The 21,838-nt window shown below is 40.6% G+C and overlaps 1 protein-coding gene across 6 annotated transcripts in view; it reads right to left on the bottom strand.

The window, feature by feature from the left end:
- LOC135489259 (transcription factor COE3-like) overlaps positions 1-21,838 on the bottom strand; it is an 82,498-nt gene that overhangs the window by 26,291 nt on the left and 34,369 nt on the right. The gene's annotated exons all lie outside the window — the stretch shown is intronic.

The raw sequence follows: 21,838 nt of genomic DNA on the forward strand, positions 1-21,838 counted from the left end.
ACAGACACCGCTAAATGACAGCGTATCAACCACATGATTTCTGTTGTAAAGATCCAAAATATCGTCTTCGTTCCGAGCGATGCCGCCCAGCGAAGGAGAACTATCAACGCCGCGCAAGAGCGGCCACAGATTCCTCTATGGTGATTCGGCATCGCAGCGCTTTAATGCAACGTGTGAATCTACCAGTCATTTCGGCGCTTCATTTTTTCTTAACTGGAGGGTGACTATCGGGGGTGGACAGCTTGCCGAGATGTCCAACTTGCGCAATCAACAGGATAATGCAGGGTCAAACAACGAGGGGAATTTTTCCCTGACAGTGTTATAGGGGCAGGGTGCAATCTATTATTAACGTTATGACACCTTTGGATGTTGGTCGTTCCCTAATTACTCTTTTGACCATTTCTAACCTTAGTGGTGATGCGTCTTTACAAGGTTGCGTCCATCTTGGCTTGACTTTTCCTGGCGAAGATAACAGTATTCTCGGCGGAGCTTGTTTTTGTGATTGCAAATTACTCCCTGGTTATTAATTACGGAAAAAGACGAGAGTGTGACAGGTACAGATGAGCAGTGTAATGGGATCGGTAACCCTTTGTGGGCAGAAAACTGGCTTCAGAATAAAACAACTTGATTCAAAGGACTTGTCACTATTATGATGAGTCCACTTTCACACTTCGATCTTTTGTTTGAGCCAGCTGATTTCTATCATCATCCCCAACCATGAAAGAACAAGGGATAAAATACTTTCCTCCTCACGATAAGGGAAGGAGAGCCCCCCCCCCCCAAATATGAGCCTAAAATTAATCATGTTGAAAGAAGTTTTTGTGTTACCAGCATTGTTAGTGCTGTTAACAAAGTGGGAAACCATTCCACCTCCACAGTTCGAAAAAGACAATTTCATTTAATTGTCATTGGATTAATGCAATATCCACTTCTCTCCTTCGTGTTGATTAACTACAGAATTCCAATTTGATTCCGAAAACAAGAATAACAATCTGATAATACTTTTTCAAAAAGATGATGAACTGGAAATGATTCTTTCGGATGATATTGCATAATTTACAATCCGCAGCAAGATCTAATCACGCGAAATAACGACGTAGGTGAAACGAGCACAAATGCATTTTCAACTTGAATTTTGTGATTGAGCTAGCCTGCGATAAACTCTCCGTGATATTTTTTATGTTCCATTAATCTGACACCCTCTGATTTTGATAAAATCAATGTATTAAACATAATGTGGTGATGGATGGGGAGGAATATGCTGCTCAATCACTTCCTTCTGCTACTTCTGTTCCACCTAATGTTGGTAAAATTACCTGTGCACGTTAATGCATACTTACATTGGTATATCAAACCCAATTTAGAGTTATGACTATAGAACTGCTTGAAATATAGAATAGTCGGACAGTATGTATGTAGAATATGATGTACGAAGATAATTATAGTTATATGGTTTCAGAACGTAAATTTCAAACAATTTCCATTTATCAGCGATGAATTACTCGGCCGTAAGTCAAATTACCTCTTATATGTGTGAAACAATATGAAATTGTGGGTTTCATTCCTCACAATATCAGATGATCTTGCAATACCAAGAGTACCATGGCTAAACCCATATCGATAAGAAGCCACCTCTGCCAAGATCACGGTAAGCAGCTTTGCTGAAACTCCACCAGAGGGCTCTTACAGTCTCAAGAAGGCTCCATTACACTTCATCTTGTGCGATAGCGGCACCTTTTTCAATAAGGTTGAGAAGATCATACATGTATTTTTACAGAAGGACTGGAGTCATTTAAAATGATCTTTCATGATTTTCGAATTTATATTCGGGAAATATCGGCTTATAAGTGACAATTTATGTCATGCTCCAATTTATCTGACAGTGACCATTTCCCTAATCTTTTTGTAAACATTACCTTTGTTTTCACAAAACACATCTCACAAAGATAGAAAACTGCAAAATCTGCGGATGAAAACTTACACCGAGAATCACAAAATTAGCAATGGCGACCCCGGCACGGGCGAGGCTGATCGAAAAATACAGCAGCAGGTGGACGTACCCCCGGGCGCCCGTTTTATTACTCGCGAGAACAGGTTTTTGAAATAAAAGGGTATTAGACAGGTTTAACCCTCCAGGTCTCTGATGTGACTGTGCCGTGCTTTGTGTGATGGAGAAAGGCATTGATGTCATAGATGCTGAGATTTATTTGGTGGATGTGCAAGTGCATCAGCATCAGCTAGATCCCCCTCATTAGAATTCCACTCCTATACTAGATTTCAAATCCGACTGACCGCTATCCGGGCAATGACAGGGTCAGTCTAGCCGAGGCTGCGTTGATGGAGCACTGCGAGTTGTACTCGTCACCAATCACCTAATGAGAGATCTGTATTCTCAGCCCCCCATCTGTAAATACCATTTCATAATGTAAACATAGCGTACAACAAATGCGGACAGAAGTGTTGACTTCGCTGCAAATAAATTTCCATTATGGTTTTGTTTTGGCAATCATGTCATGCAAGATTCGGCCATCATGGCCCAAGAGCAAATATCCTTAATTATAAACCGCTAACGAGTTTTGGACAATTTAGATCAAGACCGTCATCGGGTGATTGAATCGAGGTAATATCAAAAGTGACCTGAATATGATATTAAGTTCACATGTCAATAGAATTCAATTCGGATCAGAGGTTGGCAGAATTCCCAATTTGACTTTAGAGGCCTGCTAGAAGAGGAGTGATTCAAGGTCTGCAGCTGTAGCGGCTCTGACGCACTGCACCCTCGCGTTCTCGCTATGCTAACAAAACAGTTAGAATGCCTACATCAGAATAAAACAATCACCTCTACTGATAAATTTATTTGGAGCCTAACTAACACTTAAAACTAAAAAATACCGAGTAAAATTTCGACTGCTTCTAGGCGCTGGTGACAAAGATCACTCTCCATCCTCAGTGGGTTAATGCGTATAATTCTCAACTGAGCTGTTAGCTAGTTACATGTTCTGGTTATCTCAATGACGATCGTGAAATTAGTGATAAGGTGTTCCACCCTCGACAATGGAAATAGCGGGCGATAGCGTCTTGCCGGGATATTTCTACGGCGTTTGCGAACGCGATGATTGCCACCTTATTTCCTGTGTCTTTATCTCATAATACATTTCATGACGGGGCGCGTTCCGCGAGGGTCATGAAGGAACCGGCCAAGGTGACGATGCGTCATCAGAAAAGGCACAACATGGTCAAGCGTTTAAACTGAAAGTGGTTGGAAATTGATGAACAGCAGGCTGAACTGAAATGATAAATTGGTTTATGAATTGAGATGCTGATATATTTGGAAGTTAGTAAGAGGTAAACTTCTCAAAGGCACAAACCACTCCTTTTTATTGCACTTTTACTATTTGAGAACCAGAGAATGGTCCAAAGAGAAGAAGTATTTCAGACCTATTGATACAATTGCGATCATACCGAGGAAGTTTAGTTTAGTTTTTATATCCCATGATCATACATTGAAAAATCCACCTGTGTTATGGTTGTCATACAACCTATATATGACCTATATATGAGTAAACGAGCACATTTTCTAAAATTTTCATCGGCATCGTCCCTGCCCTTAAAGGGTTAATGCAACCTCCTGCTAAGGGGCATTACTGTGAACATTATCTGATAAATTCAAATGAGATCTCCGTCAGTTCAGCGCCGATGACACCTCGCAATAATCAAACATGCTCGCTGTGAAAATACGGGCAAATGATCGCAGTGCACGCATATCTGACAGCTATTTCAAGAAACACCAGAAATTTTTGAAGTCATCTGGATTGAAATTTAAAATGCAGTGTTGAATTTATGCGGACTGACACTGACTGTGAACTGTAACGGCATGCGGTTTCTAGTATGCCAGTTCTGTCGAATTTTGAAAACAATATTGAAATGAAAACGGGAAACTTTCCCGGCTTAGGATTTTTTTATTGATAAATGTATCCATTGGTTGTTCTTACAATACGACAATGAGTTTGCTTGCAGTTATGACAACCTCTTTTTTTCTCAAAACGTACGGTTCTTCTAGACAGGACAGGTTGGAAATCAGTACAGTTAGTATCAAAAACCAGACACAGACATTCCAGACCTAACTTTAAAACAATGGGTTGATAAAATCAGATGAGCTATGAGGGTAGGACAGCGGCGATAAAAAGATCCCAGAAGACCATCATGTTTGCCTGTAATTCTTACTTCTCAATAAAAAAACGATCGTAGAGAGTCGAGACTCTGGCTTCTGACCCTGAGATAATAGACAGGAGGCATTTCAAACACATTCAAACCACAACAATGAACCATCAGGCCAACATGATTTCTATTAACCTCGGCACTACAACAACTAAAACCATCCAGTTATCATTCTTCTGAGACCAGTTATTAATCCGATGAGACTAGAGAAATACTAGCTACCAAATAAATGTTGCATTCACGGCACCTGGGGTGCACTTTCAAACGGGAAGAATCTGAGAAAAGCTGTGGAGTCATAACTACACTTTGTTATTTCCCCATTTTGGTCGTTTTACAAATTTGTTTCGGCCGCCAGGGGACAGTTACCTGTTTGGGAGATCCCGCGGTATAATCAAGATTCTGACACCCCGTTATTTGCTGCAGATACTCAAGATTACAGATGGGTCTCCTGGGCCGTGATTTCATTCGCCAGACCCGTCTTTTCAGTCGATTTCATAATCAACGATAGGCCCTAAGGGATCTATACATAAACAAACAAAATATCAAATAATATCGTGGTATTTCTAACCTGTCCTGGATGCTTGTAGTTATGATGATGTATCGTACATAAGAGACCGAGAAATCATGAGTCAGGACTCAGGTATCCAAAAATCTAATTGCTGGTCGAGTTGCGAAAAGATCAAAATAATTATAAATCGGACAAGTTTTGAACGAGCACGAGATGACAGTGCGAACTTCATCATTTTAGGAATAACCCATCGAAATGTCAAATATTAGTCGTCAACGCAGTGAGATGAATGATGCAATGTGATGGATGAAGCGAGATTACCATATTTAAAATGGTCGCCATTCTCGGTCGTCTTATTCAAATTCATCGACATGATGCCTGACGGGAACTTTTGTAAGATATGAAATGAAAATTATCACAATTGCTGGATGGAAACAAAGAAATATACTCAAGTGTTTCAAACTTCAATTCAAATATAGACATACAGATCCAAGCGAGTCATACCAAGACAGAGAAATTCATTTGCAACTCTCGCTCGATCCGAGTCGCCGGAATCGCTAGTTCTTGATTGGTGGAGGTAATGAGCCACCTGCACCTCGGCGTATATAAGCAGGTGAAGCTGATACAAGACATCGTTCTCCTCCCACCGAGCCAAAATAACAGATGATAGAAGGACCATTCAATTTCAATTTGTTTCAATTGGAAAAAAATTGAAATATTTTTGGTGCATTCTGATGCTCCTCTTTCAGCAGCCTGAATAAAAAGCCAGAGAATATCTGCGCTGTACATTTTCCACAATAACGTATTATTTTGGCAATTATCGGTGGGTGTCCCTGCCCAAAAGAATGGCAATTATGTGTCATGGTTGCGTATCACAATGATTCTTCATGGGTACGCCTGACATGAACGATGTTTTAGTCGATTCGTTCTCATTTAAGGCGAGCTCTCGAGGCGATGCCGTCAAACCTCCCTCCATGCTATCAATAAAGCTAAGCAATTAGCCTAATAGCATGAGGATATCGTATTTGCAGAGAACTGCTGGTTTTCATTTGTGAAATTAAAATCTAGCACGGTATAGTGTAGCCTATGAAGGCCGCCGCGAAAACAAACATTGTGTATGGAATTCATGATATTTTCAATCATAAATCTTTTGGACTCCGCGTTATTTTTACGCAGAATACCTTCTGTTATGAAATGATATGTCCAATGCATTGTCTTGGTTAGCAAATATCCACCATGCAAAGTCAACAGCAAAATAATTCAGAAAATATCAAACAATTATATTTGTATTGAATGGATGTTGATAACTCAAATGTAAAAACTTTTAATTTCTTGATTGATAAACAAAACTTCTTTTCAATAATTTCCCTTTTATCTCGGATCCATTTCGTTATGCCTTAATGCAAATTTTGATGAGTTAAATATCTCCCAGACACAAACGTCCCCGAGGAACCAATCAAAAATCGGAAAAACTGATTCAAAAACCGCTTATATTGTCTAAACCGGTGAAATCGTTCCAAAGGGAATCCTCACACGTGAAACAAACCAACCAAAACACATTTGTCCATTAACAGTAAAATCCACGAAAATTTGAAAAAAAGTTAAAATCGCGAAAGAATACGAACTGAGATTTATTTCTCATCAAATACTGCATTACTCAAATCTGATGTCGTCTATTTCTGCATCTTTTGCCACATTTTGTGGCCCCGTTATACTATATAATGAGCAAGCTAGGTATTTCATGTCGGGTATGCGCACTGGGGCTTAATACAATGCATTAACGACTCCCATAGCTCTACCTGTACACTCGGAATATCAGTAAACGTCAATAACTCGCCTATAATGGCGCAAAAATCTCGGGCTTGTATTATTTGAAATGAATTAGAAGTGCGTTTCTATGAGGCCCTGTGGGATTCTATGCTCATATCAGATGTGTAAAGTCGGGAATAATTTCATCAATTTCAACTCGAGGTTGGTACGAAGATGCTGTGTATTTCATGCAGAAATTGTACATATTTATACAGAGCTTCAGATTATATCAGGTTGAAACTGATATAGCTTTTATTACTGGGATTCTTTGTTATGATATATTTCCAAGAACATCACTCATGTGACTTCTTAAAGGGGCAATGTATTGCAGTGGTATAAATCTCTAGATCAGACACCAAATAAACAAAACAAGAAAGAAGCAAAAGAATGATAAGTGTCTAGCTCAAGGAAAAACACAAGCTGGCACAGATAAAATATTGGTACAGAAATTAGAACTTCTCATGCATGCACATGCATGTTTATTGACTCGAATTCTAGCGAAAATGGTTGATATAAAATCTAACCACTTTATGGTAATATCTGAAGGTTTATCTGGATTATATTACTCAATGTGGACGAAAACATAATTGATGTGAGACGCTGCTAGAGCACTCGTACATTCGCTGACTTCACCACTAAATTTAGCTCATGGTTCAGAATGAGTTGACTGGTGACTCTGCCACAGGATGACGCTGTACTGCTTCAATTCAATGCTTCTAATCAGTCTTAAATAAACAGCTTTTTGTGGTTGTTATAACCAGCTAGGGTTGATTTAACCATCCTTCCGCCTTGCAATAATCAGTCTCTCTGTAGGCCTACTGTTTGAAAAGTTGTTAAAATCAGTGCCTTTTATATTGCTTCAATGTTTGTAACAATCAGCCGTTCAAGTATTGCTTTAAATGTTGTTATAATCAGCCTTTTGTATCACTTTATTGTTACTACCAGTCTTTTTGTATTTGTTTTAACGATGTCATAATCAGCACCTTTGTATTGCTTCTAATGATGTCATAATCAGTCCTTCAATTATACTTCAAATGCTGTTACTTCCAGTCTTTTGTATTCCTTCAAATGATGTTACGATGAGCCTTTCATGCAATGCTTCTAATGATGTCATAATCAGCCCTTCAGTAGTAATTCAAAAGCTGTTACTATAACATGTATAGGGTTGATCCATACTTGCTATCAACCTTTTGTATACCTTCAATTGTTGATAATACCAACGTCTTGTAGTCTTTCAAATGGCATTATTATCCGTCTAATGTACTGCTAAAATGTATTTAACAATCAGCAGTGTAACATAACCCTACTATGTATTACTTCAATGGTTTACCAATCATACTCAAGTATTTCAAGGTTGGAGCTCACAGGAATATTACCTATCATAATCGTCAGGAATGTCACCATGTGATGAAATATGCAACCATTGGTTAACTTGAATGATGAATGGCAGAGCATTGGAGGTGTTCCTTTATTAATGACCACCAATGTGATATAGCGGCCATTTTCTGGAATGAAGTATTTGCATATTTGATGAGGAACTTTGCTGGTCGGTTCATTGTATTCATATATCATTTTTGTAACCTTGTATGTACATGAACGTTAAGTATAAGCTTGCGGGATGTTGGAAGACCGGTTATACACTTCTGCAGACTGCTGCTTCAATATGTCTTACAACCTAGAAATGTTACGCTTAAACAAAATATAAGCTGGTTGTGGCAATTTCTGTCACGAAAAGCATTCTTCATGTAAACGTGTCAACTGACGATGCTTTGGCCCGAGCATGTATTTCACAGCCAGAGCACAATTGCCAGTAGTTTTTCAAATTACTCAGTAACAGTAAGTTAAGAAATGGTAAAATGAGCTAGATAACAGCAGCAAATTAATGATTGGTCATTCTAAGATCTAAACAAATAGGATGCTAAAGCCTCACGGGGCGTTTCTAGCATTCAGCGTCTCTTACCAAATGGGGAGAAAACCTGACCAATTGGCAGCAAAGACAGAAACCATTCATTTGGAGGTTGGCAAATTACGGAGCGTATCACCAAAATAAGGCATTATGGGAAGTCTTCACAGAATCGTGCAGTTAATCAAGCTACTCTGGGCTCACCAAATAGTGTGCTCTGACAAAGTGCTTTCCATACCATCTTGAACAGGTTTTAACTGCAACCTTCCTTCATAATGTGAGTATCTATTGGTCCAAGATAGGGTGAAAGCTGCTCTAACTGCCATTTCATCTCAAGCTGATGAGAAACGATGTATACGTTGACTACAGAAAGGTACATTGTTCTTGGCAATATGAGCATGGAAACACCAGATGACCAAAGCAATTTGGTAGTTTCTAATGTGTTATAAATATCTCCTAAGGGGATGCTTCAATTGGGTATTATGGGCTCGGACTCGAATAAAACCGTATGTGTCTATTTCCACTGACCAGTCCGACCCCTTGGGTCATATCAACAAAATTCCCCGCATCGCCTCAATTAAAAGTTATAAAACCTGACGAGGGATTCGATTCTCTGCACATTTCCCAATTACTGCCCGTACCTGGACATTCTCTGTTCAGGTCCCTAAGCTGGTCAGATAGATGGGATAGTGTTTTAATGCCACTTTGGCTCCACCGAGGGGACCTTGCCCACAATTAGGAAGCCGCTAGTCGCCGGACAGACTCGCCAATTGTTTTATAGCGTACCCATACCGCCGAGTCTGTGACCTGGGAGTTGCATGGTCAGGCTTAATCAAGCCAGAACGTATGACAACTCACAACTGAGGGTGGAGAAAAAGCATCACATGCAATATTGCTTTTTACATTGACTCCACATTGCTATTTCGGTCAAAGTGCATCTCCCATGACACTAAAAAATCTTTGCCAAAGTTTTTTCGATGTGTTTGAACTTATTTTAGGTATCAGAAAGCATCCCAGTTGAACATCATGCACTGAGATGGGATAAAGTGATTCGCCTCTGACCAACTTTAGACTAGATGTCGACTTGCCTAAAAGGCGTCAAATGTTGACTGGAGAAAGATGCTTTAACTGAAGGTGTTTGATCATCCATCATCCTGACGCCCAATCAGACAGGTACAAATGAAACGGAATAAAGCACCCATCTATTCCCGCAACCCTCTACTCATCAATGTGACTGAAGACAGCCAAAATGACCAAAACGCATGCGGAATTGTGTTTTCTGTTTCTGTGATCTTCGGCTGGCATCTGGTGGACGTTTCATAAGGCTTAGTCTCCTCGAGTTGCAATTAACGAGGAATCAGCGATGAGATAATGAATGCAGAGACACTGATGGACTGATTGCTTCTCGCTTGCTACAGGTTCAATGGACGGTGTTAACTCTTGGCAACTGATACGTTCATCAGCTTGCTTTAACAATTGACCGAATTACTTCTTAGAAGGATTATACAACTGTAGTTGTATCTAGGCTTATTGCCAATTTCCCTTGGCACTGGCACACTGCTTTGGCTGTCAATTTATTTATTAAACAAATGATGAAAAAAATTTCACGAAATATTCTATCACAGCAATAACACCAGTGCTGATACCAAGGCATTAGGTAATCAGCTTTCAAATTATCTATACCAACACATAATCGTCTTCCTTTTAAAAAAAAGAAGACAAGAAACCAGCATCCCTTTCCTGGAGATAAGCATGGCACTTTCTCTCACCATAAGAAGTGTGCTATTCACAAACACGGCACCATTTAACAACATGCCACTGTTTCTCTCCAGAATACCGTGCGTGCACCTCACCCGGTATAACATAGCGCTGTCACATATGGCGGTAAATGACTTAAACTTCATTACGACCATTGCTCATATAGCGGCAGAAATTAGTTAACAGGAACAAGAGCGTAAATTTACTTTTCTTTTAAGACTTCCTAACGATTTTACGGGTGTCGGGTCTTGAGGGACCATTATCTACTTGGAGCTGACAAATTCCATTATAGAATTGAGCCGGTGCTGCTGTAGAGTCGGCGAATTTACACAGATATGATATTGTTTTAATGGTAAAACCCGCCATTTCATTGCGCGCTATTCCCCAGGCCCGGCCGCCTATAACAAGAAGATGCTTTGTTTAGTCCCGGAGGTACTGGGAGGATAAACGCTCCAAATTTGCGCTCACTTTCAGGAATTGCCGCAGATGTTTTCGGTTTGTTTGTGTTTAGCTTTGGTACAGTTCGATCAAGATGATTGGGACTTTTATGCCATTGAAGAGTGGAAAAAAGGACCATTAAACTATCAAGGTTACTTAAAGACCATATTGACTCTAAAATTGATAGTGAATAGTGATCACCAAACAATTGGTGGGTGTACGTACCGAGCTGGCCAGCATCCTTCCAGTTCAGAGGGTTATAGTTGATACGTCATGACGTACAGGACAATCAAACGGAAGATACGCAAGTTTGACAGATCGTCATTCACAACGGTATTATCAGCGGACCACAGCAGTCACATCACGTCTTGACCAGTTCAGAGGGTTATGGATGACTGGGGTCGGAGGCCTGTTGTTAGCCTTCGGAAAGTTCTCAGATGAAATGTCAGTGAGCTTCCGATGGGAACTTATGCTAAGAATCCTGTCTAGACGGGCTGGAACTGCAGTACTAATGGCAAAGACATTGGACTCTTTGGATAGATCTTTCTACCGTAAATGCCTCATTCCCAAGAAAAAATCTTCTCATCCATTCATCGGCCAAATCAGATACAAAAACATCTCTTCATGGCTTCTGGTCTTAAATCCTGACAAATCTAACGCTACGAAACGTTTTTTTGACGAAACGTCATAAAACCTACTGATTCCCTCGCATCGTCTTAACAGCCTCTCAGCAGCTGTGTGTGCAACTACTGTTTTCATCAGTCTCCAATTATAGCCCACAATGTGGTCTGCTGATTGGATGATGAGTAATGGCCTCTAAACACCCCATCTTAACCAGGCTTTTTGAGTCAGAAAATAGCGGCAATTGTGCTCAGTAGGGGTCGGAGCTAATCATATCATACGGAAAGACCAAGTATCAAGATTCTGCTAACGATTTCAATTTATATAGCAATTTCTATTGCATTCTGTCGCATTCTGTCATGTACGGCATGGTGCATGAATAAAACACTACTATTTCTACGAAGTATCTTGCAATAATCCTCACTATAAAGCACTCTGTTCATCACCTGTGATGCTGTAGTACTCCGTATGTATGATACTTCATATACCATGTTGCATACCAAACCCGATAATAGGACAATTGTTTGAGCTATTATAATAGGCGGGGTCATTTTCTTCTGACAAAGACCGTACATTAGAGCAATGCCTGGACCACTTCGTGGCAGAACCCAGTGTGCAATGACAAAGCCATCATTTACATAGACGAGTGATACAGCACTCTTGAGCTAATGTCATTACGAATGTGATAACAATTTCCCGCCGACAAGCCCGATATTATGCACGACAATTCCTGCTCAAAGTCATAATTTATTCATATGCAAGACCTGGATAGTTATAAATTATTAACCTATTCAGTGAACAGGAATAATGAGAAGATCAGATTGTGTGTACCTTGGATTTTGAGTTCGAAAAACGAAAAAAACATGGGTCACTTTTTTGGTTTGCCTCAGTCTGAAATCCTCGTCACAATACCATTCTTATCTATCCCGATGAATTTTTCATGACCAAGCGATAAAAGCAAGACGATAGTTCATTTTTCATTTTGATGTAGTGTACACGATCCTCATAATAAAGTTTATCTGCCCGCGATGACTTTGCAGTATAAATGTTTTATGAAGCAAGCCAGAGCGTGTTATGCTAATGAATGTCAGGAGCAGCTCAACCGAATTTCTATCCAGTACTGTTCCAGAGGATCTCGATTCCACCGTCCGATCGCGACTATTGATATGACAGAAGTTGCACAACTTGCACATGTACATCTTACGTACACGATGTTTGATCTTCCGTCGTCCAATTGGATTTGCCGTATAACATTTCATATTTGATCATATTCATTGGCAGACGACAGTAGAATGTCGGTTTAGGTTTCGTATGAATATTCATGAGCTTGTTTGATCATGAATGAAGGCCATCCGGTCACACTAAACTGTGAACACTGATATTCTTGTACATTTCAGTTTATGAAAAATCATATGCCCGAACTGAAAATTGAAGTTGATGGTTGAGAAATTTTTTACTTTTAACCAAAAACGATGGCAATTAATGTAATTTCATTGGAGTCATTAGACAAAGATTCACTAGCTGACTCAGAGGAACACCGGACTTTCAGAAACCGCTTGTCCGGGTTCGATCCAGTCAAATCGTGTTCTTGTTGATAAAGAACACCACTGCAATACTACCCAATATGGTAATCTATTGCGTTGTCATTGAGGGTTAACGTCTGGACACTTGTCGAGTGGACATTTTAACCCTATGACTGGTGAAAATGCGACTGTGTTTTCTGTCTGGAAGGGCAAGATCCTTCCTATTCCCTTCAAGGGTTAAAGGCCCGGACACATCGCCAGTGGGCATTCCTACCCTATGGCTAACGTAGTCCCATGACACCATACTCCTTGACCTAGCAAATGTGATCCAGTGCGCCAATCCACCATACTGCAATCCAACCGCCGAACAGACGAGCAATGACTCTTACTAGATTACGCTATTCTTCACCAATCGATGTCTTTGCATGACACAGTCGCCAACACGAGATATACGGCGAAAATTCATTGAACTCCACGTCGAATCACAAAGTCATAAATATAGAAAATCAACACAGAGCCCCAAAGGGAGAAGTACCTGTGTTCCCGCACTACCCGACGGAATACGCGGTCCCATGGGCCGCCATTTCCCATACGGCAAATTAAAGTCGTCTCTGTAGCACGCCATGACAAAATGATAGATTCGCAGATATGGTGTTTTCTATACTCAAAGAGTGCTGATGTGTAAATGGTGCGTCCCGGCGGACATATTAGTTGAGTTGCTTAGGGATTTCCTACAATGCCCCGCTCTCTCCTTGGCGTTTTCTTGACAGCGAATTCTCGATAGAAAGCAATGTAATAGGTTGTAGATGGCGTATTCTAAAGACATATTGATATGTTTATCCAAACAGGATCACTGGACTGGGGTCCCTTGAGTCTGAAGCAGGTTGTGGAATGTTCGCTTCGGGATGCCAGGGGATAAGCGTAGTACTACAAAAAGCCAAGAGCGCCAAAAAACTAACCCTATTGGTTTCCTAAGTGAATGAGATCTCTAGGTTAAGCCCATGTTATTTCCCTTTGGGGTATTCAACGTCAGGCCGGGCTTTATCTTGAAAGATGAAATATTATGTACTTTGGAGAGAGAGAGAAAAAACCCCAGTGCATTTACTACGTGTGTTTAGAAAGATGTACAACTCGGGAGTACAGTTGCGATGCAAAGTAACTAACCACTCTAGGTTATTATCAACCATGCAACTTGCCTGAATGGCCAAGGAATTGAACCTGGGACCTCTACTGCCACTTGTAAAGCAGATAGGACAGCCGTTCGACCATCACAACTCAGCTGCATTGGAAGGCTCTTCGGAGAGTGATACAGCCCTTCAAGATGAGATTATTTGAGCCAACAATGCTGAGGCCACTCGAGTCCCCCAATAACTTTGGCAAACACTCCAAGTCACTTCTGGCCACTTAATGATGTATAACAAGCAATAGAAGTGTTCAAGTGACCAAGTGGAGGGAGGATTGTTGGCTCTAGATGTTGTGTACACAACCCAAGAGCAGCAAATGCACTCTTTCTGGTCTATCGGAATGGAACTGCACTGCACTCATAAGAATCTAATCGCTGCATGATGTTGAAGAGACGAATGATGGGTCAGAATCCACCAGTGGTTGTCATTCTCTTCTAACGTTACTGAGGCAACTGGAAGGCAGAGGAAGGCATTGGATTTACGAGACATTTCCACCAAACCTTGTATCCATACTTCTTACTCAGCAGGACACGGTTGGGTTAGTTGTCTTTCAGTGACACTGATTATGAGTAGAGTTTGATGAAGCCTCACTTCGTTGCTGAAACAACCGCTTCATTGCAGCACTATTACAACTTTCCATGCTTTCTTTCAATAAAACCAGCAGTGTTGATAAGACTGAGAACAGCTTCCAGTGATCTCACTCGATGAGTAATCAGTAGATAATGAGTAAACAACCGCATCACAACTAGAGCCATGTCACTGGAATAATCCACATGACCGCCAACAATATTTGCCCGATGAGCCGCGGCGTACTTAATATTAGTAATTGCAAAAGCTGCAGATTACTGAGAAGTGTTTTATAATTAAAGATATCATTTTGATGACGGCGATGACAAGCTTAATAAGGTCTCATTAACTGGTTCTTAGTCTTGGCCTATTGCGCCCATCTGATGTTGGGGATAACTCTGATGATATTAGCGGGAATTTCATCAGAAATTTGTGAGGCGAGCCATGAAATGTTGTAATGTTCTGATGCGTAGAATCAATAATGCAACAGATTCAGTGTTTGAGGAGAAGTGAGATGAGAATGTTCTTACCACAACTGGCAAATTTGACTTGATGACCGACGGTCCTCGGCTGCCAGCTTGTAGAACCTTCTACAACAGCACATTCATCTTTCTCAAGGATGCCCCCTGTCATCAGACCAATGGTGGTTCAGTAGGTCTCTGGCCAGTGGTCAAGTGGTCCCTGGTTCGATCCCTACTGTGGGCGTGAGACTCCAGGCATTTCTCTTTGCCTCTGTGACTTTGTCCATTATACGAGGTGCAAAATAAGTTGTCACCACATTTTGGTAGAGGTCTTCTCCTTGCCCAGGAAAATTCTTGAGATACTTAGTGTTTTTTATTTCGACTTCTGCAGCTCCAGATTATGCACTGAATCCACATACTATATGCTCAGTCTCAAAATCTGAATCAGAATCGCTTCATCCTGAACCACTTAAGAAAACCACTACAGAAATGCCTCCTCCCCAGAACAGCATGTCTATCCTTTTTTCTGTAACAGCTTGAGTATATTCATACGCAGGTCCGATTATACATTTTGATCCCCGCCATCAATTTACAAATTAGAAAATCATGTCAGCATTGTGCGATCTCTGATCGGGTGGCTCGAGGAGAGCTCCCAATTCACTGATTCAATCAAATTTTCATAACTTCCATAACCCGTACACAAACCCAGGATCTAACTAGATTGTTGAGACAAAGAATAGTTTGGAGATCTTCGTGGTAACCAAGACAACGTAAACCACACCCGGCCGATTTTGCCATTTGTAGCTTTGGATTCTGACAAGTGATGTCCCTAATGGCCGGGAATCCGGCTTGGCTCGGTTTACCGGCTCATTCCTCATTCTATATCATTCCACTCTAGATATCACGTGCACGGTATCGTGCCGGAATGTGGTTGATGGACAAACAGACAGAAAAAGAAATGAGATTAAACCAAGCGTTCCAGAGGAGGAGGGATTTTGTAAACAATGAGCAGAAATGGACCATTTTTGATGAAAACATCCAATTTGTACGTCTCTAAGCATGGTTTTAGCAACGCTTGACTATATCCTGGCAACTGGCAGAAACCAAGTCTTCTGATTCAGGTTTATCCACCTGAGGTTAAACTGTGGATACATAGCATGGACTTCGTACAGTGAGAGGATTTGGTAAACAATTGGCAAAAAGTGCTCTGGGCCCCAATATGGAAATTGATGTATGTGGTAGAAAAGTGAAATGATGATAAATCAGCCAGTTTGTTCCGTCCGCTTTAAACCATCTTGACCAGAACTGCATGTTTAAAAACAGATGTTTGATGTGTATAAATGTGAACTTGCACCAAGTGAAATTGTGAAAAAGTTCAACCATGCTGAATTCACTTTTTATCATGAAACGTCAGAAATTGCGAAAACTTGTAAAGTAGGACCAGCTCATTTGGCAATTGGTTGTATTGGATCCCGGGTTAACACCACTGCATCCCCCAGGGACGAGGCTGAATATTCATGCGTACATGACTTGGGGATATAATTGACAGCTGTCAGGTTGCAGTACGTCAATTAATGCCGCAATATGATTCGCCAGCTGACTTATTTATTACATAGTCAGCAATTAAACATTTTAAAATTTCTCAGTAATCCGTTGTCCTCTGGGAAAAGTCACCCGAAGGTTGAATATTAAAACGTCCGAAGTTAATTTTCCAAACATTTCTGGAAGTGGAAACTTTTCTGAAAATTCTGTTATTATTGTTTCCCCAAATCAGTTAATTGGTTAAAAACGACATCTGATCAATGTCAAAACTACGATAAATGATTTTAATCCACTTTAGATAGAGGGTCAGTCTTTGAAAATTCACCAAGCTTTTCAATGAAGCCAACAAGCATGAAATAATAACCGATATACAGATACATGCAGTATGACTCTGAGCATGTATAATTTACTGCTTTAGTACACCCCACTAAACATGCAAATATTACATCAATAATTAAAGTGATTGCAATAATTATCAAATTGGTATGAACACAATGCCCAGCGGTACTGTAGGTCATACAAAAAACGCCTCCAAGTAGTATTATGACCGAATCGTGTGGCTTCATATATTGTCAACGGTGTCATAAATCTTGGGATGTGTCGAATGATGCACAAGAGGAACCAAGACAAGGCAGCAAAATCATCGGAGTCGATCCACAGATTCCGCGTCAGCAACATCGTAAAATGATCTGAAACACTTTCAGGTTGCTTTTTACAAACTTGAATGGAGGGACTAGATACAGTTGGATTCTCTCCATAACCTTAGAATAGACTGGAAGAACAGAATCAATCCATTTCAGGAGTCGTTGGTAGCTAATGAATATTCTTTCCCAGCCACAGCACCGTGATATGACAGATCAGAATCTCCCTTGTCTAACAAGATAACTGTTAATTCATAAAGATAGTGCCCAAGCACAATCGAAGGTCTCAACTTGTCGAAGTTGAAGTGACCTCTTGACACTAACTGTCATAGAGACAGCTGTGGAAGCCCCCTCGGGAGCCCCAGTTGTAGCTATCAAACCCCTGGGGACCCTCAGTTGTAGCCTTTAATGTATGATTCCTGTATGGCCTAATCCCAAGTAAGCCTCTCTATGAAATAAGCCAATAACACGGATCGCCATCGACAAGGAATTCATAAACATGCATGATACGATCTCGGGGTGCACAATCCTCGATATCTGTTAGCATTTTGTGACACAGTAAAAAGTCGGTCTAGGGACCAAAAAACTTATCTGATATATTTACATAATTTTCTTGCCGCTTAACTCTCCTTATCATATCAAATGTGAGCACTTAAAGGCGAACAATAATTCGATGCACACTAAACCATTCGAATAAGAACGGAGGCGAACGCGAGACAGGAAGAGGAGTTCATCTCAACATAAGTGGGTTAATGCATCATCTCAACCCCACAATGGCCAATCATTCAATATTGAGCAATATTTCCTATTGTCACCTTGCTTCATTCGAAGGATAAAACTAACCATGGAGGCGAAATCCTCACCAGCAGGGGGATGGAGACGAAATCCTCTGGCTCGCTGCATCGCCCTGAGAGGAATATGGAACAATCTATGATGTGTCCAACGGCTAATCCCCTAAATTGCCTGTATGACTTGATGGCCTGATATTATCTGATGAAAGGCCACTCTGATATCGCAGATCCTGAATCTGGCTCATGTAAACACAAATTACCAAGAGGATGGCAGCATTTGGCGAGACGTTTCTTGGATTTCATTGCTCTGGTCGTGATTGTTGACGACAAGTCTGAAGCCAGCACTTGTCAGTTCAGAAGAATCTTACAAAAACCCTACGCCAGTCGGATCCCAGATATTCTTTAAGTAATAGCATTTCCAGAGTTTGCCCAAGTCAAAATAGCCAGAATACAAATGCCCGCCTCCGGCTCACCACAAGGATATGATATGTAATTTTCTACTGGTAAATTGGGTTTAATATAGCACAGCTAACCCTTTTAGATGAATTGGTAGCGTGTGCTCGATTGATGCCCATCTTGAAAGAACGCTTGCTGAATTAATATTTGAATGTTTCCGCTACTGGGCCACCTGATCGCAAAATTCGCCAAATATAAACAGCGATGTTTCTTTGTGCTATTAAGTATCGATCCTGCATCCATGCAAGATGAGGCTGCTGACTTAAAGGGTCCGCTTCCTCGAGGAGTCCGTCTATCATGACTGCTTCCTTGATAAGGAAAGGCTAAATTGGACGGCCATAATAGCGACTAATCTCGCCATTTGTGCGAGAGCGTGTCACAGCGACAATAAAGAGCCAGTTAGCGTTGCAAGGAAGGAAATTTAGGATCAGAGCATAGTCATCGCTGACGATTCCAAGTTAACTTGATCAATATAACCCCTGTCCTGTGGTGCATTCTACAATAGTGTACGCACTCGCCATTCCAGCTATTTTAAATGGAATGTACAAGACATCGTTTTATCCTATTGATAGAATAACCAGTATAGCCATGTATACATACTTCTACAAGAAATGTACACACGTTTCCTGCCAAGTGATTTTATTTGCTCTCTTCATAGTGAAGAAATAGGGTAAACATTATTGCACTAATCAGGACTGTTGCTGATGACATGAGCACTTACCGTTACTTATATTCTACATAGAAAAGTTCAACTTACCTAAAAGTAAAAAGAGAAAGGCAAATCAGTATAAAGTCATTTGCAAGTATATCATACAGTCATACTATAAGAGTCTTACTGAAACAAGAAATATCATTAGATCAGTTACCAGCCTCGTATAGCTTGACATCAAATATCAAGTTGAGAGCATGCGAGCTCTGACTTTGGATCGTTATTGGCTCTTTAGACAATATTTCGGTGATTTGTGTAGTGTGAGGAAACCGGAGCATCCAGATGGATCTTACAATGTCAAGAGTCTCCCTCTCGATCGCAGAAATATACCGGGACTAACTGGGAATCGAATCATGGACCTAGTAGTGAGACAGCCACTGTTTCAGTTGTGCCAATCCGCAATACTTCAATGTGAATGTGTGGGGGGACTTACATCTCAGTGTCTGATCGAGAATTGCTTACCAAGAGAGCAACAATGTCCAACCAGCAATTTTCTCTTTGGCACTGAGTCATCAAAGTCATCTAGAGTTATGACGGCTATATATCTGAAACCATATTCATCAATAAACAGTCACCGCTGTTATTGTCCCAACATCGTTTTACACAGGATGCGTGTACATTGGAGCCCTTGATACGGAATCAGCATGTTGGGCTTTAGTGTCAGGATTTGGCTGTATGACTTCAAATGACTTGCTATTGATTAAGCCATGTTTAGTTTTTCCGGTCTCCTTATGAGGTTCTTTGCCTGTCCTTAGGGGTAAAGGGGGCCATTGAGGGGGTAAAAGGGGGCATTGAGACAAGAAATGAAAGAGGAATAGTAATGCTCTATGCTTGGTGATCTTGAAATCATTAGATATTCCACGAATCGTTACGTTCTAAAGGGTTAACCTACGCTAATCACGCCAAGAGAAAATTCTCCCGTGTCGACCCTCGAATGATTTGACACAACTTCCTGGGTGGTTAGCGTTCTAGCTCCATCATGTGCTGACTAACTATGCTGTATCACCATGCTAGCTCGTGAAGGTGTGAGACTCGAGCTACAGTCAGATAGCCAGTTAGGCGAAATGGTAAGAAACGTTTGTTTCTTCGTGATAGTACCCAAATGTGCGTTAAGGTTGCCTTATAAAGGCAAGCTTTATACACTCGGCCATCAAAGAACTACTTCGTAATTACGAAAGGAAAGAGTATACTTTATTTTTTGTAGGCTACAATAGCTAATCAAAATGTCATATTTTTTTAAATGACGTGTCATCATGGACTACCGAAGGTATTAACTAAGAGATATCAGAAACGTCAGTCTTTTTGACCACGTTATTGACAAGCATAAACTCGTGCACTTTTACATCATTCAAGACCCGAGGGAACTTATGAGTGTTCCCATTCCTAAACTAACATTCCCTGCGCATAAATTTTTTACAAATTGTCATATTTTGGTCATAATTGCGGGAAACATGGACCAGCCACAAGAGTCTATGTGATAGGATTAAACCTACTAATTACATTACGGGCCTTCACCATTACGGCCAGATGTTAGACGTTATTGAATTTTCTCCGCACAGGCTTAAAAATTTCATGAAATGCCGCGCGATGGCTTCCGTTGCGGATGCTGACTGTTTCCGACTGATCTCAGCCTCGGTGAAATGCTGATTCAACATTTATATCGTAAGCGATCAGCTTTACTTGTGTTTTATGGCAGTTATTTTCAAATTAACCCTCGTAGAGTGAATGATATTTTGTTATTGAACCTTGGACTGAATTTCGACTTGAGCAATGGGGGGAACAAGAAAATGATTCTTAAAATAAAGAAAGGAGGCATTCACATCAGCAAAGCAAATTCATTTGAGTACCAAGAGCTTAAGTGTATGCTTGGCATAAGCTAACCAACTGAACATTACTCAAGGGATGTCTTCCTATACATTATGTAACCTTAGACATCAAAGACGACACTATTTGATGAGCTACCTCAAAACTGTTACCGGGCTGTTCAAAAACTCATTCGATTCAATAGAAGTTAACTGCGACAATTCCTTTAACTGAATGATCTGATGATTTGAGTTGAAATGAGTAGACTATGTTTCGATACATTTCAGACGTTTTTCTCACTAGTTTGTAAGCTGACAAGCCTACCATCTGAGAGAGAGCAACCCTTACAATATTTTGTAAGCTGTCATCTTGTCTTGTAAGTCAAACCTGAACAAACAGCGAGCAGTCCTGTTCTAAGATGATGTTGCAGCCTACCTGGCAAAGATGATGACAGGTGTTTGATTGACAGGCGGCCATCACTAACAATTAGGGATGGTTAAGTGGGTTGTTGAGGAGGGGCCGCAGGGGAATCGATTCTTCAGAAAAAAAGAATATTTGCACTTTAGCACATTCAGAAAACATCATGGCTGTTCATCAAGGGCTCAACAAGAGGCCCTTCAAACCCTGTACCATTTGAAGCTGTTGATATAAAACAAAATCATCCCACTCTAAAGGCATGAAGGCATGGTTTTGTCGCCGTCTATTGGTGTGTGGTTGTAGATTACACATCTCAACCTATCAAGGGTTACAATCAGTACGCCATTCGAATACAAGATTCATTGAGTTAAATGCCACCAGAGACCTTTATGATTCAAGATAGGATAACACAGATGAGAAACTGTTTTAAAAGAAATGGAGACTTGGGCTTTCTGGGAAAGATTTATGACATTATATAGGCCTATCTGT

Source organism: Lineus longissimus, chromosome 6 (assembly GCF_910592395.1).
Source record: "Lineus longissimus chromosome 6, tnLinLong1.2, whole genome shotgun sequence".
NCBI classification, from domain to species: Eukaryota; Metazoa; Nemertea; class Pilidiophora; order Heteronemertea; family Lineidae; genus Lineus; species Lineus longissimus.